The sequence below is a fragment of the Artemia sp. Qi Xiang Cuo genome, chromosome 19 (assembly GCF_049724085.1).
Source record: "Artemia sp. Qi Xiang Cuo chromosome 19, ASM4972408v1, whole genome shotgun sequence".
Classification (NCBI taxonomy): domain Eukaryota; kingdom Metazoa; phylum Arthropoda; class Branchiopoda; order Anostraca; family Artemiidae; genus Artemia; species Artemia sp. Qi Xiang Cuo.
In genome coordinates this window covers 41,958,922-41,985,282 of record NC_142812.1, presented here as the reverse complement: position 1 = coordinate 41,985,282, position 26,361 = coordinate 41,958,922, and the positions used below count along the sequence as shown (strand labels likewise).

The 26,361-nt window shown below is 37.7% G+C and overlaps 1 protein-coding gene across 1 annotated transcript in view; it reads right to left on the bottom strand.

The window, feature by feature from the left end:
* LOC148940856 (inactive double-stranded RNA-specific editase B2-like) overlaps positions 1 to 14,757 on the bottom strand; it is a 43,539-nt gene extending 28,782 nt beyond the window's left edge. The window contains exon 1 of the mRNA XM_089104798.1: positions 14,743 to 14,757. The gene's annotated coding sequence lies outside the window, so the exon portion shown is untranslated. The remainder of the gene's footprint in view (positions 1 to 14,742) is intronic.
* Positions 14,758 to 26,361: the final 11,604 nt, after the last annotated feature.

Genomic DNA, 26,361 nt, shown 5'->3' with positions numbered 1-26,361 from the left:
GTTGATAAATTTAAGACTTTTGTTTGAGAAGCTCCAGGATTCGGATGTTTTCTATCCTCAATTTTGTCTAGATCCTGCTATTAAGAATGTATCATCTAAAGCTTTGACTAGTCAACAGGAAGCAATTTTGTCGAAAGGTTCTAAATTCTGTTTTCCAACATAGATTTCATATACAAAAATTATTTCTAAGGTAGAAACAGGTATTATGGATTCTACTGATAAAGATGATGCTCCTCAGGAGCTTAGAGCCGAGATTATAAAGCACCTCAACCCGTTTAATAAAAGCAAAAAAAAAAAAAAATTACATTAAAATACTTTCTCAATTAAAAAGGACAAGGACCTTATCAAAGAGTTTGTGGTAACGAACTGTAAGTAAGGAGCAAACTTGCTCAATAGTAATTGAAACGCTAAAAAACAGAATTTTGATACCAGTAGATATATTAAATAGAATTGTATTTTTATGCTGAATTCAAATATATAAGGTTTATCAAGTTTAGTCTTATCCATCAAAAGTTACGAGCCTGAGAAAATTTGCCTTATTTTCAAATTAAGGGGAAAACACCCCTTAAAATTCATAGAATCTTAATGAAGATCACACCATCTGATTCAGATGAATCACACCATTCATTTGCAAAAATGTGAAATTTTGTGTTTTTTGCCAGAAGAAAGATCATGGATGCGTGTTTGTTTGTTTTTTTTTCCCAGGGGTGATCGTATCGACCCAGTGGTCATAGAATATCGTGAGAGGGCTCATTCAAACAGAAATTAGAAGTTCTAGTGCTCTTTTTAAATGACCAAAAAAATTGGAGGGCAGCTAGGCCCTCTCCCACGCTCATTTTTTTTAACAAAGTCACCCGATCGAAATTTTGAGATAGCCATTTTGTGCAGCATAGTCGAAAAATCTAAAAACTATGTCTTTAAGGATGACTTAATCCCCCACAGCCCCAGGATAAGGGCGGCAAGTTTCGAACTTTGCCTATATTGTTTACATATAGTATAGGTAATTGCGAAGTATACAGACATTTTCAGGAGGATTTTTTCTGGTGGGGGGGGGGGGCTAGGGGAGGGGTTAAAATGGGATGATCTTTCCATGGAGAAATTTTTTATGGGGAAGGTAATTTTCCATGAAGGGGGTGCCGGATTTCCCAGCAATATTTAAAAAACGATCAGAAATTAAATTAAAAAAAAAAGTTTTTTTAACTGAAAGTAAGCAGCAACATTAAAACATAAAACGAACAGAAATTATTACGTATATTAGGGGGTTCGCCCGTCAATACCTCGCTCTTTACGCTAAAGTTCTTTTTTAGTACTTTCAAAAGAGCTATATATTCTAATTAAACGGCCTTTGTGATTTTAGCGTATAGAGATGAGGGTGAGAACCCCTCATATACGTAATAATTTCTGTTACACAAACCGAACAGAAATTATTCCGTATATGAAGGTTTTCCTCCTATTCAATACCTTGTTGTTTACGTTATATTTTGACTGGTTTTCCCACTTTTTAAGAACGGCTAGTGAAACACAAGGGCCGTATAATTAAAATAAAAGCCTTATTAAAAGTCCTAACAGCTATAGCTTAAAGAGCAATGTATTGATGAGAGGGCAACCCTTCTTATACGGAATAATTTCTCCTCCTCAGAATCACGCTCTTTACGCTAATGTTTGTATTTTATCCCCAATTATTAATAAGGACTCCTAAAAGACAATGGTCACTTAATTAGACTATTAAGAAGATTTTTAAAGTAATAAATAACAATTTAGAGTGAAAAGTGAGGTGTTTAGGAGGGGGCAATATCCTTCATATACCAGAAAGGGCTATGAGTTGTGGAATTAGCCCGTACTGTTTACACGTAGCATTAATATCATTAAGTATAATTACGTTCTGTAACATTAGTATAAGTACATTAAGTACTTAATTACTTATAGGATTGGGTTCGCCCCCTAGTCATTAACTCGCTCTTTACGCTAATTTTTTTGCACTTTCATCAGAGCTATTTATTCTAATTAATGGCCTTTGTGATTACAGGGTCATTCTTACTGAATTGGAACAAAATTTGAACTTTAGCGTAAAGAGCGAGTTATTGACTAGGGGGCGAATCCCCTAATATACGTAATAAAACTTTACGAATATAGAAGTTCGTTACGTAACTTAATTCGTAAGTTATGTCAGATCAAAATTTCGAGAAAGCCATTTAGCCAAAAAAAAGTAAAATTAATACGCAAATTGCGTTTTAATTATTCATGTACGGTGAGATAAAATCAAAGCTGCATTAATTCAAAAACGTTCAGAAATTAAAAAAAAAAACAATTTTTTTTTTTAACTGAGAGTAAGGAGCGATATTAAAACTTAGAACGAACAAAAATTATTCCGTATATGAAAAGGGCTGTCCCTCCTCAACGCCTCGCTCTTTACGCTAAAGTTTGACTCTATGTCACAACTTTGTTTTTTAAAACAATAACAAACTTTAACGTAAAGAGCGAGGCGTTGAGGAGGGGACAGCCATTCTTATATACGGATTAATTTCTGTTCGCTTTATGTTTTAATGTCGCTCCTTACGTTCAGTTAAAAAAACTTGTTTTTTTTTATTTAATTATCACTAGAGCCGAATCCCCTAATATACGTAATACAAATTTACGAATATAGTAAGTTAGGTCAGCTCAAAATTTCGAGAAAGCCATTTAGCCAAAAAAAGTAAAATTAATATACAAATTTCGTTTTAATTATTCATGAACAGAAATTATTCCGTATATGAAAAGGCTGTCCCCTCCTCAACGCCTCGATCTTTACGCTAAAGTTTGACTCGTGTCACAACTTTATTTTTTAAAACAATAAAAAACTTAAGCGTTTTTTTTACTGAAAAAATATAAATGTTTTTACTTTTATAAATTTAATAAATCAAATAATATTAACACTTTGATTACTAAATATTAGTATATGTATTTTAAACTGACAATGCACATTCATTTGTATTTTTTTCAGTAAAGTGCAAATTATGTTCTGGCCTTGGGAAGGCATAGGGGTTTTCAGCCCAACTCATGTTAAGTGGTATTTGTTACCTATTATACCCGACTAACTATTGCTATTACTACTCATTTTTGGGTTCATTTACGTGTTAATGCAAATTTGTTGCAACTTTATGCTTGGTAGAGAACGCGATTTTATTTTTGCTCATTTTTAGTATATCTGTACTCCGAAAATTCCTTTGATAGTTTTGTTTTGTGAAAAAAGTTTTTTTAATTAATTGCTGTTCGTTTTATACTGACATAGTCTTTTCAGGGAAAAAGAAAATAATGCTTTAAATCTTTTCGTTTTTTTTTAAGACTTTATAGTTTGGCCTCCTATTTGTCTACTGGAGAGAAATTTTCAGCAATTTTTAACAACATTCACCCTTTTAAAAACCTGGAGACAAATAGTAGTGTTTAATTTAGTTTCATACCTCTTCTAGCTGATCTGAAACAGAAAACTTGATACCATTTGCAAAACAAATCTGTTTACCTTCTTTGATAGCTTTGATACACTTGCGCTATTTTGATTTGGTTAAATTTTAACACCAGTAGTAGCCCCGAAGGTTTGATCATCATACCCTCAGTCGTACTTGGGATACTGCTGAGATGCCCTATTGGGAATTAGAATTAACACAGTACATTTCGATTTAATCTTAAGGCAACATTTAGTTTTTAAACATATTAGGCAAATGGGAGGGGGGTAGGGGGATGGGGATTAGTTGCCCTCCAATCACTTTCGACTATTAAAAAGGGTATCAGCCCTTTTTATTTTCAATCGAATGAGCCCTTTTTGAAGTTCCTACGAGAACTCCTTCGATACAAAGTGCCCTGGTAAAAAAAAAAAAAAAAAAAAAAATGCATTATACCCACCTCGATCTTTACTATAAAAATGTCAAGCCTTCGAATCACTTTGGACTATTAAAAAGGGCAATAGGCCTTTCGATTTCCAACCGAATGAGTCCTTTTTGAGTTTCTACAACAACGCTTTCCAAAAATACCTTATATGCCCCCAGGGCATAAATTACAACCCTTACCCTAGGGGCTGTTAGGGTGGTTGTCATCATCTAAGACCTAATATCCCGAACTTTCAACTACGTTAAACAAAATGACTATCTCAAAATGTTGATTGGATGTGTTTGGGGAAATGGTGGGCGTGAGAGAGGTGTTACTTGCTCTCCAATCACTTTCAACTATTAAAAAAGGCAATAGCCTTTTCAAGTTCCAATCCAATGAGCTCTTTTGAAGTTTCTACGACAACGCTTTCAATAAAAACCTTATATGCCCCCAGGGCATAATTTACAACCCTTATCCTGAGGGCTGGGGGGGTTGTCATCCCCAAAGATCTAATTTCCAGAACTTTCTACTACGTTGAACAAAATTGCCATCTCAAAATTTTGATTGGATGTGTTTGGGGGAATGGTGGGCGTGAGAGGGGGTTAGTTGCCCTCCAATCACTTTCGACTATTAAAAAGGTCACTAGCCCTCTTAATGTCTAATTTAATGAAACTCTATTGAAATTCCTACGACAACTCTATCTATTAGAACCTTTTATACCCCCAAGGGATAACTTACATCCTTTGCCCTGGGGGGTTTGTCATCCTTAAATACATAATTTCCAAAACTTCCAACTACGTTGAACAAAATGGCTATCTATAAACCTTGATTGAATGTTTTTAGGGAAATGGTTGGCGTGAGAGGGGGGTTAATTACTCTCCACTCACTTTCGCCTATTAAAAAGGGCAATTTCAATTTCCAATCAAATGAGCCCTTTTTGAAATTTCTATAACTTTCTATATAAACCTTATATGCCCCTAGGGCATAACTTACAACCCTTGTATTGAGGGCTCTGAGGGGGTTATCATCCTAAAGGGCATAATTTACAACCCTTGCCCTGAGGGCTGGGGGGTGTCTTCCTCAAAGACCTAATTTCCAGAATTTTCAACTACGTTGAACAAAATGGATATCTCAAAATTTTGATTGGATGTGTTTGGAAAAATGGTGGGCGTGAGAGGGGGTTAGTTGCCCTTCAATTACTTTCAACCATAAAAAAGGCACTAGCACTTTCAACTTCCAATCGAATGATCCCTTTTTGAAGTTTCTACAACATCAATTTCTATAAAAAAACCTTACCTACCCCCAGTGCATCACTTAAGACCCTTGCCATGAGGGCTTGGGGGGTGGAGGGGCTGTCATCCTTTAAGACCTAATTTCGAAAACTTGGAAGTACGGTGAATAAAATGGCTATCTAAAAATTTTGATTGGATGTACTTGGGGAAAATGTGGGTGTGAGAGGGTGGTTAGTTGCCCTTAAATCACTTACGACTATTAAAAAGTGCACTAGCCCTTTGAATTTCCAATTGAATGAGCCCTTTTTCAAGTTTCTACAACAAATATTTAAATAAAAACCTTATATGCCCCCAGGGCATAATTTATAACCCTTGCCCTGAAGACTGGGGGGAGTGTCCTGCTCAAAGGTATAATTTGCTGAACTTTAAACTGCGTTGAACAAAATGGCTATCTCAAAATTTTGATTGGATATGTTTAGGAAAATAGTGGGCTTGGAAAGGGTGTTAGTTGCCTTCCAATCAGTTTCGACTATTAAAAGGGCACTAGCCCTTTGAATTTTCAATTGAATGAGCTTTTTTGGAAGTTTCTAAAACAACGCTTTCTATAAAAATTTTACATGCCCCCAGGGCATAACTTACAACCCTTGCCCTGACGGCTGTGGGGAAGTGTCCTCCTCGAAAACATAATTTCTATCTTGAAATTAACTATGCTGAACAAAATGGCTATCTCAAAATTTTGATTGGATGTGTTTTGGGAAATGGTGGGCGTGGAAGGGGTGTTAGTTGCATTCTGATCGCTTTCGACTATTAAAAAGGGCACAAGCCACTCCAATTTCCAATTGAATGAGCCCTTTTCAAAGTTTCTATGACAACTTCTTCAATATGAAGTGCCCTGCTCTAAAGGAAAAAAATTATTAATAATATATTGTGCCAACATAGTTCTTATATGCCCTCAGGGCATAACATAAAACCCTTGCCCTGAGGATTGTGAGGGAGTGTCCTCCTCAAAAACATATTTTCTATCTGGAAATCAACTATGCTGAACAAAATGGCTATCTCAAAATTTTGATTGGATGTGTTTGGCGGAATGAAGGGCATGGGGGGGGGAGGGGCTAGTTGCCCTCCAATCACTATTAATTGAATGAGCCCTTCTCGAAGTTTCTAAAACAACTCCTTCAATACGAAGTGCCCTGGTCTAAAACCACAAAAAAAAAATAATACATTGTGCCAACATCGTTCTTTACTTAGGCAGTGCTATTGCGCTGGCTATGAAAAGCATATTCTTACTAATTTATCAACCACAGGCAATGCTATAGCATTACCTATAGTAAAGGCCATATGGCTCCAATGTTTTATTATTTATTTATTTATTTTTTCCTGAAGCACTTCATATGGAAGGGGTTGTTGTATAAACTTCAAAGGCGGCTCATTTGATTGGAAATCTAGAGTTCTAGTGCCATTTTTAAGAGTCAAAAGTGATCAGAGGGCAAGTAGCCCCCCCCCCACACACTTTTTTCCCAAATGCATCTGATAAAAAATTTGAGATAGTCATTTTGTTAAAAATAGTTCAATGATCACACAACAAAAACCTCAGTGTTGACACAACCCCCAAGGGCCCAGGGCAGACGTTGTAAGTTATGCCCTGTAGACAAGCACGGCTCTCATGGAATGAATGCTCATGTAAATCGCACAGAGGTCTCACATTATTGGAATTTCAAAGTTCTAGTTCAGTGTCTAAGTGTCAAAATAGGTTAGAGGGTAACCAGCCCCCCCCCACGCCCTTTTTTACCAAACGCATCCAATAAAAATTTTGAGATAACTATTTTGTTAAAAATAGTTCAAAGATCATATAACAAACCTCCAGTGTCAACAAAACCCCCCCAGGGCCGGGGGCAGGCATTGTAAGTTATGCCCTGGGGGTATTTATGGTTCTTATGGAAGGGATACTTGTATAAACTTCAAAGAGGGCTCATTTAATTGGAAATTGAAAGTTCCAGTTCACATTTTAAGAGTCAAAAGAGGTCAGAGGGCACCTAACCCCCATCCTCCATGTCCTTTTTTCCTCAAAAAAGGACAGAACTTTGACAGATCTGTTAAGGACTTTGAGATAGCCATTTCTTTTAAAATAGTTCAAAGACCATACAACAAAAACTCTGGGGTCAACACAGCCCCCCAGGGTCCAAAGACAGGCATTGTCAGTTATGCCCTGGAGGAATATATGGTTCTTAGGGAAGGGATGATTGTAAAAAGTTCAGAGAGGGCTCACTTGATTGGAACTTGAAAGTTCTAGTTCAGTTTTTGAGAGTCAAAAGAGATTGGACAGCAACTAGCCCCCCCCCCCCACGTCTGCTTTTCCCCAAATACATCCAATAAAAATTTTGAGACAGCTATTTTGTTAAAAATTGTTTGAAAGTCAGATAACTAAAACTCAGGTGTCAACACAACCCCCCAGGGCCTGGGGGCAGGCGTTGTTAATTATATCCTTGGGAATATATGGTTCTTATGGAAGGGATGCTTTTATAAACTTCAAAGAGGGATCATTTGACTGGAAATTTAAGAGTCAAAAGAGATCAGAGGGCACCTAGCTCCCCACCCTCCACACCTTTTTTCCTCAAACCCATCTCATAAGAACTTTGAGATAGCCGTTTCTTTAAAAATAATTCAAAGGCCATATAACAAAAACTCTGGGGTCAACACAGCCCCCTGGGGTTCAAGGGCAGGTGTTGTAAGTTATGCTCTGGGGGGATATATGGTACTTATGAAAGGGATGCTTGTAAAAACTTCAGATAGGGCTCATTTGATTGGAAATTGAAAGTTCTAGTTCAGTTTTTGAGAGCCAAAAGAGATTGGAGGGCAACTAGCCCCCCCCCCCGCACACACACACCCTTTTCCCCAAATGCATCCAATAAAAATTTTGAGACAGCCATTTTGTAAAAAATTGTACAAAAGCCAGATAACAAAAACTCAGGTATCAACACAATCCCCCCTCCCCCAGGGCCAGGGCAGGCATTGTAAGTTATGCCCTGGGGCAGATATGATTTTTATGAAAGGGATACTCATATTAACTTCAGAGAGGGCTCATTTGATTGGAAATTGAAAGTTCGAGTTCACTTTTTAAGAGTCTAAAGAGATCCAAGGGGAACTAGCCCCCCCCACGCTTTCTTTTTCCAAACCCATCTGATGAAAATTTTGAGATAAAAATTTTGTTAAAAATAGTTCAAAGGTTGGATAAGAAAAACTCAGGTGTCAATACAACCCCCCAGGGCCTGGGGAAAGGTGTTCTAAGTTATGCCCTGAAGGCATGTATGGTTCTTATGAAAAGGATGCTTGTATAAGCTTCATAGAGGGCTCATTTGATTGGAAATTGAAAGTTCTACTTAACTTTTTAAGAGTCAAGAGATTGAAGGGTAACTAGCCCCCCCACGCCCTTTTTTCCCCAAACCCATCTACTACAAATTTTGAGATGACCATTTTTTTAAAAAAATTGTTTGAAAATTAGATAACAAAAACTACTGTGTTGACACAAATCCCCATTGTAAGTTATGCCCTGGGGGCATTTATGGTTCTTATGGAAGGAATACTTGTATAAATTTCAGAGAGGGCTCATTATTTGATTGGAAATTGGAAGTTCTAGTTCACTTTTTAAGAGTCAAAAGATATCAGAGAATAACCAGCCCCCCAACCCTTTTTTCTCCAAATGAATCCAATAAAAATTTTGAGATAGCCATTTTGTTAAAAATAGTTCAAAGATCATATAAAAAAATGGTCTTGTCACAGCCCCCCAGGGCCCGGGGGTAGGTGTTGTAAGTTATGCCCTGGGGCATATATGGTTCCTATGGAAGGGCTGCTTGTATAAACTTCAAAGCGGGCTCATTTGATTGGAAATTGAAAGTTCTAGTTCACTTTTAAAGAGTCAAAAGAGATTGGAAGGCACATAGCCCCCCCCCCGCCACATCCTTTTTTCCTCAAACCCAACCAATAAGAACTTTGAGATAGCTTTTTTTTAAATAGTTCAAAATCCATATAACAAAAACCCCAGGGTTGACAGAGCCCCCCAGGGCCCAAGGGCAAGTGTTGTAAGTTATGCCCTGGGGGAATATATGGTTCTTATTGAAGGGATGCTTGTAAAAACTTCAGAGATGGCTCATTTGATTGGAAATTGAAAGTTCTAGTTCAGTTTTTTAGAGTCAAAAGAGATTGGAGGGCAACTACGCCCCCATGTCCCTTTTCCCCAAATACACCCAATAAAATTTTTTTAGATAGCCATTAAGTTAAAAATTGCTCGAAAGTCAGATAACAAAAACTCAGGTATCATCACAACCCCCCCAGGGCCCCGGGTTGTAAGTTATGCCCTAGGGGTATGTATGGTTCTTATGAAAGGGATGCTTGTATATACTTCAGAGAGGGCTCATTTGATTGGAAATTGAAAGTTCAAGCTCACTTTTTAATAGTCAAAAGAGACCCAAGGGCAGCTAGCACCCCCCCCCCGCCTTCTTTTTCCAAAGCCAATTGACGTAAATTTTGAGAGAGACATTTTGGTAAAAATAGTTCAAAGGTTGGATAAGAAAAACTCCAGTGTCAATACAACCCCCCAGGACCCAGGGGAAGGTGTTCTAAGTTATGTCCAAAGGGCATGTATGGTTCTTATGAAAAGGATGTTTGTATAGAACTTCATAGAAGGCTCATTTGATTTGAAACTGAAAGTTCTAGTTCAATTTTTAAGAGTCAAAAGATATGCACACCCTTTTTTCAGATATGCACACCCCCCCCACACCCTTTTTTCCCCAAGCCCATCCGATAAAATTTTTATAATAGCCATTTAATTAAAAATAGTTCAAAGGTCAGATAACAAAAATTCCTGTGTCGACGCAACCCCCAGGGCCCAGAGGCAGGTGTTATCAGTAATGCTCTAGGGGCATATATAGTTCTTTTTGAAGGGATGCTCATATAAACTATGGAGAGGGCTCATTTGATTGGAAATTGGAAATTTTTGTTCATTTTTTAAGATTCAAAAGAGATCAAAGGGCAACTAGCCCCCCCCCCCTCCACACCCTAAATGCATCAGATAAAAATTTTGAGATAGACATACTGTTAAAAATAGTTCAAAGTTAAGATAACAAAAAACTCTGCTGTCAACATAGCCCTCCAGGGCCCAGGGGTAGGCATTGTAAGTTATGCCCTGGGGCATATATGGTTGTTATGGAAGGGATGCTTGTATAAACTTCATAGAGGGCTCATTTGATTAAAAATTGAAAGTTGTTATTCACTTTTTAAGAGTCAAAAGTGATTGGAGGGCAGCTAGCCTCCCCCCACACTCCATGTATTTTTACCCAGAGGCACTTCATATAGAAAGGGTTGTCATATAAACTTCAAAGGGGGCTCATTCAATTGGAAATTGAGAGTTCTAGTGCCTTTTTTAAGAGTTAAAAGTAATCAGAGCACAACTAGTCCCCCAAGCCCTTTTTCCCCAAATCTACATCTGATAAAAAATGTGAGGTAGCCATTTTGTTAAAAATAGTTCAAAGATCATATAACAACAACTCCTTTACATATGGCCATTTCATTAAAAATAGTTCAAAGGTCAGATAAGAAAAACTCCTGTGTCAACACAACCCCCCCAGGGCCTGGGACAGTCGTTGTAAGTATTGCTTTGGGGACATGTATGGTTCTTGTGGAGGGTTGCTTGTATAAACTTTGGAGAGGGCTCATATGATTGGAAATTGAAAGTTCTTGTCCACTTTTTAAGAGTCAAAAGAGATTAAAGGGCAACTAGCCCTCCTCTCCATGCCCTATTTTCCTCAAACCCATCCAATAAGAACCTTTAGAGCTATTTTTTTCAAAGTAGTTCAAAGGTCAGATAACAAAAACTCCAGTGTCAACACATACCCCCAGGGCCTGGGAGGCAGGCATTGTAAGCTATGTCCTGGGGCCATATGTGGTTCTTATGAAAGGGATGCTTGTATAAACTTCAGAGAGGGTTCATTTGAAAGGAAATTAAAAGTTGTAGTTTATTTTCTCAGAGTGAAAAATGATCAGAGGGCAACTAGCCCCTCCTGCCCCCTGCGCCTTTGGGTTTATTGGATGGATAAACCCATCCAATAAAAATTTTAGGTGACCATTTTGTTAAAAATAGTTCAACCATCAGACATTAAAACTCCAGGGTCAACACAAACCCCAGGGAGAGGCGTTGTAAGTTATACTCTGGGGATATATATGGTCATTATAGAAAGGATACTCATATAAACTACAGAGAGGGCTCATTTGATTGAAAATAGAACATTCTAGAACAAAACAAACAAAAATCAATACAAACAAGAGTTTGGGTATGACCTCCTTCTCTCACTGTAAAAGTCTAAAACCTACTGCATCATTGGCACTTCACTGAAAACTATATGTGTCTTGAACAGTCTTGGAAAGTATAAACAACATCAAATTGAATATTACCTTAATTACCTTAATTCGCATTGATGTATAATTTGATGTATAATGATATTAATTGTTGAAAGATCCATCAGTTCAAGAATTTATTTCATTGTAATTTTATTTTCAATGCTGTAAGAACTGGAAAAGAAAATATTTGTAACATAATTTGATTTCACTTAAGTGCCAATGACACAGTAGGTTTTTGGTTTTTATTTACAGCTAAGAAAGGAGGCAGTATCCAAACACTTGTTTGTAGTGAGACTGTGTTTGTTATGAACAACTTTAAAAAGAGCTAATAAATTAAACTGAATATTTGATGTATAAGGATATTAATTGCTGAAAGCTCATCAGTTCAAAATGTTGCTATAATTTTAATGTTTATTTTCAATCTTAAGTACAAAAGAAAATATTTGTCATGAAATTGGTTTTCAGTAAAGCACTGATGATGCAGTAGGTTTTAGACTTTTACAGTGAGAGAAGGAGGCAATACCCAAACTCTTGTTTGCAGTTATTTTTGTTTGTTTCAAGTTTGATTTGCATATTCAATATAAGTTTCATTTGTTTTAAGACTTATTTATTTGTTTATATTAGTATCTATTGTATGTTTGTTTGCATTGATTGTTTATTTAATTTCTGTTTGTTTCGGGCTTCATTTATACTTCAATAGCAAAATATTTTTTTTAGTTTTAAGCTTGATTTGCATATTCTTGCTTTAAGCATTACTTGCTTTAAGATTTATTTATTCATTTATATTATTACTTGTTGTATGCTCTTTTGCTATGATTGTTTATTTAATTTCTGTTTGTTTTGAGTTTTATTTATTTTTTAACAGTACTTTCTGCTTGTTTTGAGTTTGAATTTAGCATGTGTTTGTATCTGCTGATTTTAAGTTTAAAATACCCTTTACTTTTCTTTGAAAAACTTCTTTTTCCAAGTTTTTGTTTAACAAATAAATAGAAATACAGGTAATTTGAATATTGACCCAATAACATTCTTCTTAAAAGTAAATCAGTAGTTAATGGGGTTAATAAGGTTTGACAAAATTACAAAGGGAAAATATCAGATAAAGACCTAAGAGAATTGCAGCAATAGTAGCAAGCAATAAAATTATTTTGCAACAGAATAATTAACTTTTTGTTCATTTTAGTTATTCTTATCTAGTTGCTTTGGTGTTCTTGTCAAAGCAATGCTATTCACTTTTGTGACCTATGTGGACAGTTGCAACAATTGTAGATATTGGTTGTTTTATTTCTTTGGTTTTGGATTTTATTTGTTTTTAGGTTATTTTACTTTTTTATCTGATTTTTCATTACCTTAAATCACATTGTCCAGCAAAATAAGGAAAAAATCCTGTAGTGTTGCTGGTCAGTAATGATGGGGAGCCATTGGTTTGGTGGACCAATTCTTACCAATGGCAATCTTAATGCATAAACAGAGGAAGCAGTGACAGCTGCATTGGGAAGACTGTTCTAGAGGACCACTACTCTATTGGAGAAACAGTGGTTATGGAGTCTGCTGTGAGCTCTCTTCCAAAGCAGCTTTTTACTATGCCCTCTTGTCCTGAATGATTTGTCAAGTTGGAAAGGCTTCTGAGAAGAGGAATCAGCATTCAGTAGCTTGTAAGCCATGATGACATCACCCCTGCATTGTCTGTAGACAAGTGTTGGGAGCAGGGGTTTGTTCAGGCAAGATGGATAGACAAGGTTCTTGGATCCATCAACAGCTTTGGTTGTGTGCCTTTGAACAGACTATTTTCTGTTGGTCACCCTTATTAAGGGGTGTGGCAACACACATCCCAATTCAAGGAATGGTTGCATGAGACCCTTGTAAAGCTTTGTAATGACTTTAGACAATCTGCTATGTACTGTATGCTTAATTATTCCAAGGGTCTTAGAGGTACTTTGGCAACTGCTGTTTGTGTGTGTTTGTGGAATTTTAATTCTTCAATGACAACTAATCCCAAATCTCTTTCAGCTGCTGAAGAACCAATCAATTGCTTAAAGCCATCCCCTCTACTCATATGGTACTGCCAGAAGTATCTACATCCACTACTTCTCCCTCTAGAGGGTCCTGAAATTTGCCTACATGACAGGTCTATACATATTGAAAATTTGAAAAAAACAACATTTTACCTTAAATTACAGTTATGAGTTTCTTTTTCTCTGGCTTTAGTTCCTAAGATGCAATTCCTATTATGTGAGTAAAATTTTAAGCCATATCAATGTTGTTTTTTTTTCAAAATTTAGGAAATTTATTTGCATATCTTCAAATCCTTATAAACTGGGGTTGAGCAAGGTTGTGAAGCTGAAAATAATTTTATTGTTCTTCATTTAAGCAGAAGATATATTTTGCAAGATTTCACTTTTATAACACATGTAGCCTATTTTTAAAGGTCAGGACCCTCTAGCGGAAGAAGGAGTGGAGGTAGGTACTTCAAAATACCTTCTGGTAAATTTTTACCAAATCATATTATTGAGTAGCCTAACAACTAAAGTGAATACACCATTTGATGCCTTTTTTTTATGCTGATTACAAATATAACAATCATTTTTGTTGGAAATGAATTTTAGCCCCCCCCCACCCCCAAATGTGCAAATATATATCCTGAATTGACATATAGGGGAGGGGCTAAAATTCATTTCCAACAAAAACATGGGCATAGGGAGGGGAGTCAGGGCAGCTGCCCCCCCCCTAGACCTTCAAATTTACATTAGATATGGCTGAAAAAGCAGATGTTTGGAAAAGCATTTGATAAAAGGACCTCCCATCACACTATCAACTGCCCCCCCCCCCCTAGACAATATGCTGCCTATGCCCATGGACAAAAATGATTATTATATTCATAATCAGCATAAAAAAGGGCATCGAATGGTATAGGCTTATTCACTTTATTTGTAAGTCAATAATATGATTTGGTAAAAATTTACCTACCTTCCCAGGACATAGGCTACTTTAGCCTGTAGACCCATCCATAAAAGTTTCATTTTCCTGACTTAACCTTTTTCCCAGATAACCAAAAGTAGCTAAAGTAGAATTTTACCGGATAGATAGTAGCTTGATAACAGCCTTCCAGGGCTATACTTTTGGTCCTGAGTTTAGCCTATTCACCCAACTCAGCTTCTCCTTAAGGTAGGCCTAGCAAGAAGCTCCTCAACTAGAACTTTTACATCCCATTTTAGCAGGAACATAGCTAAACTGGATACACTATACACTTAACCATGCTTGCTATATACTATTTGAGGCTTACCAACTGTAGGCTATATTCTTTGGCTATGGAAGCTGATGAAAAGACAGCAATTCATAAAATAATCAGTAGACTCGGTTGTCACCTTTTCGGTCCATAAACATGTCCCGTGAGCATCCAAAAGTGTATCATTTTTAGCCGAAATATATCCATCTTGAAATCTCAGAAACTAGAGGTTATTTTTTTAACTATTGTGTTACTGTCGAAAAGACGCTTTGTAAATTTATTTCAAAACGATCATTCGACATCAAATATAAGGAAAACAAAAAAATCATTTAATGCAAGCACAAATCTCATGAAGGCACAAAACTCATCGGAATATTTGAGCAGTAAAAAACTACTTGTGGGAGCTTAAGACTCATCTTCCAAGGATAATTCCTCTTGGCAGGTATGGTTGGTATGAGATTCAGCATTTTCACTTCCTTTAGTAGCTTTTTGTCAATCAGAGCACTTCTTGCGCGTGTCAGAAGGTACAATCCTGGAGTCCAGCGATGTTCCAGAACGCCAGATAAGTTGCTCCCCTTGCATGAAACATCTTATTGTTTGCATCAGAAGAGGTTTCATAATCTGGTCTTGATATTATAATTTAGCTTAAAATATTATCTGCTGATAAGAATGGGACAGTGACAGTCCCCTTACAAATTCTAAGCCAAGAACCTGCCCTGGTCATCTGCAAAGATTGTCCTCTATTAAGCCAACCTTTGAATATAGTTGTGAAAGATTAAGTGATTGTGAGTATTTGAAAACATTGTTTATGTCATGTGTGCAGTGGGTAACATCCCGGAAGTACTATCAACAACAACAACAATTTTGTGAACTCTGTTGCTGATTAAGCTTGAGGTTGGTGTTGTGATTGAAAAGATATAATTTTAGCGGTTAGAGTTGAAAAAAGGAACTGAACGACACCTAGTGCCTGCCTTATATAACTATATAATATAAAGGACAGGTAGCCTAAATAACTTTCAGACTGCTGGAAATGAGTGATAGGCTTCAAGGTGAAAACTCAAGACCAGGTTGGAATTAAGAATGAGTTTTTAATCTCAAACTGTCTGATTAACATAATTATTGTGACCTTTCTATGTAGACTTGGCCTATACTGTAATTAGGCTAAGTTAGATCAGGGATTTTTTAGGATATATTAGTCTTGATGTTACTGATACCAACTTAAGCAAATCTACTACAAATCTGTTATTTTGGATACCCTATGCCAAATGCTGTGTTTATCTATCATTTGGGCATAGCCTACCCTAGCCTAGAGTCAGGGATATTACTTGTCTTATGTACTACCATCAACATAATGTACTACTTCACCCCTGCAGTAGTACACCATGGGATCTGTACCTCAGAATTTGAGTACTACACCCCACCATCAGTACTACATTAAACAGGGCTTAGGAAGCAGTAGCTAGTGAACGTTTTAAACCTCGATCGGGTACGAAGTCAAGTTTTCTCGAGTTAATTCGCACCTCTGCAAGTTCAAAAAGTTGGCCTAGCGAAGTTCCGATTAACACGGTCACGGGAACTGGTGTCGTGGTAGATTTCATGCCGTTAACCCGGTCGCAAGTGCCAGACAAAACCAAAAACGTTGAGGCATTTCGATACGAATCCTTGCAAGGCTTTTAAATCGACTCCCAAAATTTACAACCGAGCTGCATATTGCAGCTGATCTGTATGACGGAGTGTTCGGCCTTGTAAACATTTTCGGGAATCCTATTGTTCTAAAGAACAGTAGTGGATGTCACGAGCGGAGAGGAAGTACAGTGACGAAGAGTTTTATCGTTACGAAGAGCATGGTGCTAGAAAACTGGGATATTTTGCTTATGCAGTCAGAGTAAGGCAAGACTTATCGAATGTATTTCTGAATTGTGGAGCCATGTCTGTCTTTCTGAATTGAGATTTACCATTTACCTCTCTGGTGGATTCAGTGATAGAATGAAGGTGCTAAAACTGGTCCCATCCAAAATGACTATAGATCCGAACCCGGACTACGAAGCGAACTTGTGCAGCACACATGAAGAAGCAGACACACTTGTTGCTTTCGCACCAGAAGCTGGAACCCTTATATTCACCGGCTGAATCGAGTGGTGAAGGACGAGGAATCGCCAGGGGCTCTCTTTTGGATTTGTACCAATTTGGACCGAATTAATTTAGTTACCCATAATCTAAGCTACATTTGGTTATTAGACTTGTTGCAACGACTGGTGAGGACCGAGGAATCAACAGGCGATCTCTTTTTTTATTTATATTAATTCGTTACAAATGTGGTTTCATTGTAATCGATTGAGTGTTCGTTGACGATTGAGTGAACTGGTGTTATATGAACTAAAAATATATCATTTTCATCCACACTTCAACTTAGATGATTACATCAATACAAGCTTGGTGGATTTGAAACAATCCTGTCAAAGAAACTAGCATTTATCATCTTATTTCCAATACCTTATTTTCATTTTTTTTCTCAAAATTTTGATTGGATGTGTTTGGGGAAATGGTGGGTGTGAGAGGGGTGTTAGTTATCCTCCAATCAATTTCGACTATTAAAAAGGGCAAAATCCCTTTTAATTTCCAATCGAATGAGCCCTTTTTGGAGTTTCTACAGCATCACTATCTATAAAAACCTTATATGCCCCAAGGGCATAGCTTACAACCCTTGCTCCGAGGGCTCGGAGGTGGTTATCATCGTCAACGACCTATTTTATAAAACTTAACTACGTTGAACAAAATGGCTATTCAAAAATTTTGAATAAATGTGTTTGGGGAAAAGGTGGGCGTGAGAAGGGGTTAGTTGCCCTCAAATCACTTTCGACTATTAAAACGGGCATTAGCCCTTTGAATTTCCAATCGATTGACCCCATTTTCAAGGTTCTACGACAAAGCTTTCAATAAAAGCCTTATATGAACCCAGGGCATGACTTACAGCCCTTACCCTCAGGGCTGTGGAGGGAGTGTCATCCTCAAGGATATAATATCCAGACCTTTCAACTACTTTGAACAAAATAGCTATCTCAAAATTTTGATTGGATGTGTTTGGATAAATGGTGAGAGGGCGGGGGGAGGGGGGTAGTTGTCATCCAATCACTTTCGACTATTAAAAAAGGCACTAGCCTTTTGAATTTCCACTCGAATGAGCCCTTTTTGAAGTTTCTACGACAACTCTATCTATAAAAACCTTATATACCCCAGGGCATAACTTACAACCTTTGCCCTGAGGGCTGTGGGGGAGTTTCCTCATCAAAAACATAAATTTCATAATTTATATTTGAGAGTCCTGCTCAAAGGTATAGTTTCCAGAACTTTCAACTATGCTGAACAAAATGGCCATCTCACAATTTTGATTAGATGTGTTTGGGGAAATGGTGGGCGTGGAAGGGGTGTTAGTTGCCTTCCAATCACTTTCGGTTGTTAAAAAGGGCACAAGCCACTCCAATTTCCAATCGAATGAGCCCTTTTCGAAGTTTCTACGACAACTCCTTCGATACGATGTGCCCTGGTCTAAAGAAATAAATAAATAATAAATATTACATTGTGCCTACATCGTTCTTTACTTAGGCAGCGCGATTGCGCTGCCTGGGATTTCTGTTTGTTTTGAGTTTCATTTATTTATTGATAGTGACTTGCCGTAGTTCTACGCTTGGAAGATTATTTGACTTTATATCCGCTAATTTTTGGCTTAATGGAGCTCTTTACTTTTCTTTGAAAAACTTGTTTTGAGAAAAAAGTTTTGTAAACTAATTTCTATAAGAATCCATAGTTTGGGTTGCTATTTGTATGTTGGAGAGACTTTTTCAACAATTTTTAATCCTGACACAAACACTATTTTTTAATTTAATTCTATAACTAAATTTAATTTAATTCCCTCCCCCCCTCCCCCAGATCCCTCAGGACAAGGGTTGTAAGTTATGCCCCGGGGCATATAAGGTATATTTAGAAAGGGTGATCGTATGAACTTCGGAGGGGACTCATTGGATTGGCAATCAGAAGTTTTAGTGCCCTTTTGATATTAAGAGTTATCAGTGGGTGGATACTCCCCCCTCCCCTCCAACACCTCGTATTTTCCTGAAATGCATCTGATAGAAATTTTCAGATGGCCATTTGTTGTCGTAGAAACTTCGAAAAAGGCTGATTCTATTACAAATTGAAAGGGCTATCTTTAATAGTTAAGTGATTGAAGGGCAACTAATCCTTCTGCCAAGCCCATTATTTTTCCCAACACATCCAATCAAAATTTTTAGATAGACGTTTGATTAAATGTAATTGAAAAGGTCTGGAAATTATGTCTTTGAGAACGACAACCCCCCCCCCCCCCCACACACACACACAGCCCTCAGGGTAAGGTTTGTAAGTTATGCCCTGGGGGAATATAAGGTATATGTAGAAAGGGAGATCATATTACCTTTTTGAGGGGGCACCTTGGATTGGTAATCAGAAGTTATAGTGATTTTTTGGAGATTCAGAGTGATATGAGGGTGGATACCCCCCCACCACACACCTCGTGTTTTCCCGAAATTTTATAGTTTTACGAAAAGAGTTAAACTTCGAAAAGAGTCCATTTGATTGGAAATTGAAAGGGCTTGTGCCCTCTTTAATAGTTGAATATGATTGGCAAATAACACCCCTTCCACGCCCACCATTTCCCCAAACGTCCAATCGAAATTTTGAGATAGTCATTTTGTTCAACGTAGTTGAAAGGTCCAGAAATTATTTCTTTGCAACACTTGCAACACTCCCAGAATTTTCAACACTCCCCTTCAGAACCCTCAGGGCAAGTGTTGCAAGCTATGCCCTGGGGGCATATAAGGTTTATATAGAAAGGGTGATCGTATAAACTTCGGAAGGGATTGGATTGCTAATCAGTAGTTTTAGTGCGCTTTTCGAGATTAAGAGTAATGGGAGAGTGGATAACCCCCCCCCCCCCCAAACCGAACCTCGCATTTTCCCAAAATACAGCTGATAGAAATTTTGCGCTGGCTATTTGTTCTCGTAGAAACTTTGAAAAAAAGCTCATTCGATTGGAAATTGTTAGGGGTAGTTCCCTTTTTAATAGTCGAAAGTAATTTTGTTCAACGTAGTTGAAAGGTCCGGAAATCATGTCTGATGATGACCCCCCCCCTCCCCCAGATCCCTCAGGACAAGGGTTGTAAGTTATGCCCCGGGGCATATAAGGTATATATAGAGAGGGTGATCCTATGAACTTCAGATGGGGCTCGTTAGATTTGCAATCAGAAATTCTAGTGTCCTTTTTAAGATCCAGAGTGATTGGAGGATGGATACCCCCCCCATGACACCTCGTGTTTTCCTGAAATGCATCTGATAGAAATTTTGAGATGGCCATTTGTTGTCGTAGAAACTTCGAAAAAGGCTCATTCTATTAGAAATTGAAAGGGCTATCTTTAATAGTTAAGTGATTGAAGGGCAACTAACCCTTCTGCCAAGCCCATCATTTTCCCAACACATCCAATCAAAATTTTGAGATAGCCATTTGGTTCAACGTAATTGAAAGGTCTGGAAATTATGTCTTTGAGAACGACAACCCCCCCCCCCCCACACACACACACACACAGCCCTCAGGGCAAGAGTTTTAAGTTATGCCCTGGGGGAATATAAGGTATATGTAGAAAGGGAGATCATATAACCTTTTGAGGGGACACCTTGGATTGGTAATCAGAAGTTTTAGTGCTCTTTTTGAGATTCAGAGTGATCGGAGGGTGGATACCCCCCCCCCCCACCACACACCACGTGTTTTCCCGAAATTTTATAGTTTTACGCTTGGAAGAATATTTGACTTTATTTCCACTCATTTTTGACTTAATGGAGTTCTTTACTTTTCTTTGAAAAACTTATTTTGTTGAAAAAGTTTTTTTGAATTAGTTTCTGTTCGTTTTCACTGACATAGTCTTTTTCATGAAAAAAAAATTATACGTTGTCAGTTTTCATAGGCAGCGCAATAGTTCCGCCTAAGTAAAGAACGATATGGGCACAATGTATTATTTTTTTTTTGGGGGGGGGGGGTCGTCTGGAGCATGGCACTTCGTATCGAAGGAGTTTTCATATAAACTTCGAAAAGAGATCATTTGATTGGAAATTGAAAGGGCTTGTGCCCTCTTTAATAGTCAAATGTGATTGGTAGCTAACACCCATTCCACGCCCACCATTTCCCCAAACGTCCAATCGAAATTTTGAGATAGTCATTTTGTTCAACGTAGTTGAAAGGTCCAGAAGTTATTTCTTTGAGGATGACACCCCCTCCCCTTCAGCAACCCTCAGGGCAAGGGTTGTAAGCTATGCCCTGGGGCATACAAGGTTTATATAGAAAGGGTGATCGTATAAACTTCGGAAGGGGATCATTGGATTGCTAATCAGTAGTTTTAGTGCGCTTTTTGAGATTCAGAGTAATGGGGAGTGGATACCCCCCCCACCGAACCTCGAATTTTCCCAAAATACATCTGATAGAAATTTTGCGCTGGCTGTTTGTTCTCGTAGAAACTTTGAAAAAAGCTCATTCGATTGGAAATTGTTAGGGGTAGTTCCCTTTTTAATAGTCGAAAGTAATTGGAGGGCAACTGAAGCCCCTCCCACTCCCATTATTTCCCCAAAAACATCCAATTAAAATTTTGAGATAGCCATTTTGTTCAACATAGTTGAAAGTTCTGGAAATTATATCTTTGAGGATGAAAACACCCCCCCCCCAGAGCCCTTATGGCAATGGTTGTAAGTTATGTCCTGGGAGCATATAAGTTATATATAGAGAGGGTGATCGTTTAAACTTCGGAGGGGCTCATTGGATTGGTAATCAGAAATTCTAGTGCCCTTTTTGATATTCAGAGTGATCAGAGGGTGTATACCCCACCTCCCCGACGACACTTCGTATTTTCCTGAAATGTATCTGATAGAAATTTTGAGATGGCAGTTTGTTGTCGTAGAAACTTCGAAAAAGGCTCATTCGATTGGAAATTGAAAGGGCTATTTTTAATCGTCGAAAGTTATTGGAGGGCAACTAACCCCCTCCCACGCCCACCCTTTTTCCAAACACATCCGATCAAAATATTGATATTGCCATTCTGTTCAACGTAAAGGAACGTTCGAAAATTATGTTTCTGAGGATGACCGCCCCCCCCGGAGCCTTCAGGGCAAGGATTCCCGAAATGTCTTAGATAGAATTTTGAGATGGCCATTTTTTGACGAGATACTTCGAAAAAGGCTGATTTTATTGGAAATTGAAAGGGCTAGTGTACTTTTTAATAGTCCAAAGTGATTGAAGGGCAACTAGCCCCCCTGCCACGCCCACAATTTCCCCAAACACATCCAATCAAAATTTTAAGATAGCCAATTTGTTCAACATAATTGAAAGCTCCGGAAATTATGTCTTTGAGGAATAAAACCCACCTTCCAGACCCTCAGGGCAAGGGCTGTAAGTTATGCCCTCAGGGAAAATAAGGTTTATATAGAAAGGCTGATCGTATAAACTTCGGAGGGGGCTCATTGAATTGGTAATCAGACGTTCTAGTGCCCTGTTTAAGATTCAGAATGATCGGATGGTGTATACCCTCCACACCTCGTATTTTCCCGAAATGTTTCTGATAGAAATTTTGAGATGGCCATGTGTTGTCGTAGAAACTTCAAAAATGCTCATTCGATTGGAAATTGAAAGTACATTTTTTAATAGTCAAAACTGATTGGAGGGAAACAAGCCCGCCCCCTACACACCCATCAATTCCCAATACATATCTAATTAAAATTTGAGATGGCCATTTTTTTCAGCGTACTTGAAAGGTCTGGAAATTATGTCTTTGAAAATGACCCCCCCCTACAGCCCTCAGCACAAGGGTTGTAAGCTATGCCCCAGGGGCATATAAGGTTTTTATGGAAAGATTGGTTGTATAAATTCCGGAAAGCGCCTCGGAAACCTCCTCGTCGTATTTTCCACAAATTCATACAATAAATTTTTTTTATACCCATTTGTTAAAAAATCGTCCAAAGATCATGTAGCAAGGCCTTTGGGGTGGATAGAACCCCCCAAAGTCTGAGGGTAAGGGCTGTAAGTTATGCCCCAGGGGCATATAAGGTTTTTATCGAAGGGGTGGTCGTTTGAACATTAGAAGAGGCTCATTTCATTTGAAATGTATAGTTCTTGTTCTCTTTTATAATGTTTTTACTTTTATAACTTTAATAAATCAAATAATATTAACATTTTGATTACTAAATATCAGTATATGTATATTAAACTGACAATGCACATTCATTTGTATATTTTTCAGTAAAGTGCAAATTACGGTCTGGCCTTGGGAAGGCATAGGAATTTTGAGCCCTACTCATGTTAATTTCTGCTCGTTTTGAGTTTGACTCAGTTATTTATAGTAATTTCTGTTCGTTTTGGGTTTCATTTATTTATCGATGCTGATTTGCTGTAGTTTCACGCTTGGTAGATTATTTGATTTTATTTTTGCTTATCTTTGGTTTAAGGGAGTTCTTTACTTTTCTTTTAAAAAATAATTTTGGGCAGACCAAAAATTTTCAGCAATTTTAACAACATACACCCTTTTAAAAATTGGACACAAATAGTAGTGTTTAATTTAGTTTTTTAGCTCCTCTAGTTGACCTGAAATAGAAAACTTGATACCATTCGCAAAAAAAATCTATTTACTTTCTTTGATAGCTTGGATACACTTACGCTATTTTGATTTGGTTAATTTTGAGAGCAGAAGTAGCCCCGAAAGTTTGAACATAATACCCTCTACCCTCAGTCGTTCTTGGGATACTGCTGAGATGCCTTATATGGAATTAGCATTAATACTGTGCGGATTTAATCTTAAGGCCACATTTAGTTTTTAAACATAATGGGCAAATTGGAGGGTAGGCGCGGGAGGGCAACTAGTTGCCCTCCAATCACTTTTGACTATTAAAGGGGCATTAGCCCTTTCTATTTTCAATCGAATGAGCCCTTTTCGAAGTTCCTTCGATACGAAGTGCCCTGGTCTAAAATAAAATAATAAATAAATAAATAAAAATAATACATTGTACCCACATCGATCTTTACTATAAGAATGTCAAGCCTTCCAATCACTTTCGACTATTAAAAAAGGCACTAGCCCTTTCAATTTCCAATCGAATTAGCCCTTTTTGAGTTTCTACGACAACGCTTTCTATAAACACCTTATTTGCCCACAGGACATAAATTATAACCCTTTCCCTGAAGGCTTTGAGGGGGTTGTCATCCTCAAAGACCTAATTTCCAGAACTTCCAACTACTTTTTCTTTTTCCACGCTAAAAAAAAAATACACGCTAACCTACTATAGAAAGAAAAAATATCTTTGTAAACAGTTTTATTGAGCATAATTAAAACAATAATAATCACTGATTCAATTTGTTTTCATCAATATATTTCACTAGTGCATCTAATGCTGCCTGAAGTCTATTTATATGCACAATGTTCGGTTTCGCAGCAAAACATAATTGCTCCTCCATTTTAAATTTACTCGATGATATCACGTATCTACCATACATATCGTCCCATTCAAGGCCTAGTCTACATCATCGTATTAATTTCAAGGCCGTGCTTGTTACTCGTCTATTATCTCTGCTACTGCTTACTCTACCATCAAGTTCCTATAATTTAAATGCTCTGCTAAGTTTATCAACTAATATTGTCTTAAATATACTTTTATCTCTAAATTCAATTCACCTACTAATATGAACTACAGTGAAAATCACTCCTTTTATTTGAATCCAATTACTAATCAGTTTATCGTATATGGAGTAGCCTCCGCTCTCCGTGATTGGCCCCAAAAAGTGGGGGATCACTTTGTTCGGACAGGCGCCAAGGAACATGACGCAAGCAAATAGCACAGGAAGGAACATAAGGCAAGCAAATCCATAAGTACATGCTCTGGAAAGGTACCAAGGAACATAAGGCAAGCAAATAGCACAGGAAGGAACATAAGACAAGCAAATTATAAGTTAGTACTCTACTGTTGTCATCCTCAAAAACCTAATTTCCAGAACTTTCAACTACGTTAAACAAAACAGCTATCTCAAACTTTTGATTGGATGTGTTTGGGGAAATGATGGGCATAAGAGGGGCGTTAGTTGCTCTCGATTCGCATTCAACTATTAAAAAAGGCACTAGCCCTTTCAATTTCCAATCGAATGAGCCCTTTTGAAGTTACTACGATAACGCTTTCAATAAAAATCTTATATGCCCCCAGGGCATAACTTACAACCCTTGCCCTGAGGGATAGGGGGGTGGGGATTGTCATCCTGAAAAACCTAATTTCCAGAACTTTCAACTACGTTGAAAAATTGCTATCTCCAATCACTTCCGACTATTAAAAAGGGCACTAGCCTCTTAAAATTCCAATCGAATGATTCCTTTTTGGATTTTCTACGACAACACTTTCTATAAAATAAACCTTATATGCCCCCAGGGTATAATTTACAACCCTTGCCCTGAGGGCTTTGGGGGTAGTGTCCCCCTCAAAAACATAATTTCCGGGCTTTTTAACTACGTCGAAGAAAATGGCCTTCACAAATTTTTGATTTAATGTGTTCGGGGAAATGGTGGGTGTAAGGGGGGTGTTAGTTATCCTCCAATCACATTCGACTATTGAAAAGGGCTCAAGCCCTTGTAATTTCCAATCAAATGAGCTCTTTTTGAAGTTTCTTCATTATCACTATCTATAAGAACCTTATATGCCCCCAGGGCATTACTTACAACCCTTGCCCCGATGGCTCGGAGGGGGTTATCATTCGCAACGACGTTATTTCTAAAACTTTTAACTACGTGGAACAAAATGGCTATTTAAAAATTTTGAATGGATGTGTTTGGGGAAAAGGTTGGCGTGAGAGGGGGGTTAATTGTCCTCAAATCTCTTTCGACTATTAAAAAGGGCACTAGCCCTTTGAATTTTCAATCGATTGAGCCCTTTTGCAAGGTTCTGCGACAAAGCTTTCAATAAAAACCATATATGCACCTAGGACATCACTTACAGCCCTTATCCTGAGGGCTGTGGGTTGAGTATAATCCTCAAAGATATAATTTCCAGACCTTTCAACTACTTTGAACAAAATGGCTATCTCAAAATTTTGATTGGCTGCGTTTGGATAAATGATGAGAGAGGGGGGGGGTTGTTGCCTTCCAATCACTTTCGATTATTAAGAAGGGCACTAGCCTTTTGAACTTCCAATCGAATGAGCCTTTTTTGAAGTTTCTACGACAACGCTTTCTATAAAAAACCTTATAGGCCCCCAGTGCATAAATTACAACCCTTTCCCTGAGGGCTGTGGGGGGGGGGTTTCCTCCTCAAAAACATAATTTCATAATTTATATTTGTGTGTCGTGCTCAAAGGTATAGTTTTCAGAACTTTCAACTATGCTGAACAAAATGGCCATCTAAAAATTTTGATTGGATGTGTTTGGAGAAATGGTGGGCGTGGAAGGGGTATTAGTTGCCTTCTAATCACTTTCGGCTGTTAAAAAGGGCACAAGCCACTCCAATTTCCAATCCAATGAACCCTTTTCGAAGTTTCTACGACAACTCCTTCGATACAAAGTGCCCTGGTCTAAAGGAATAAATAAATAATAAATAATATTACATTGTGCCAACATCGTTCTTTACTTAGGCAGC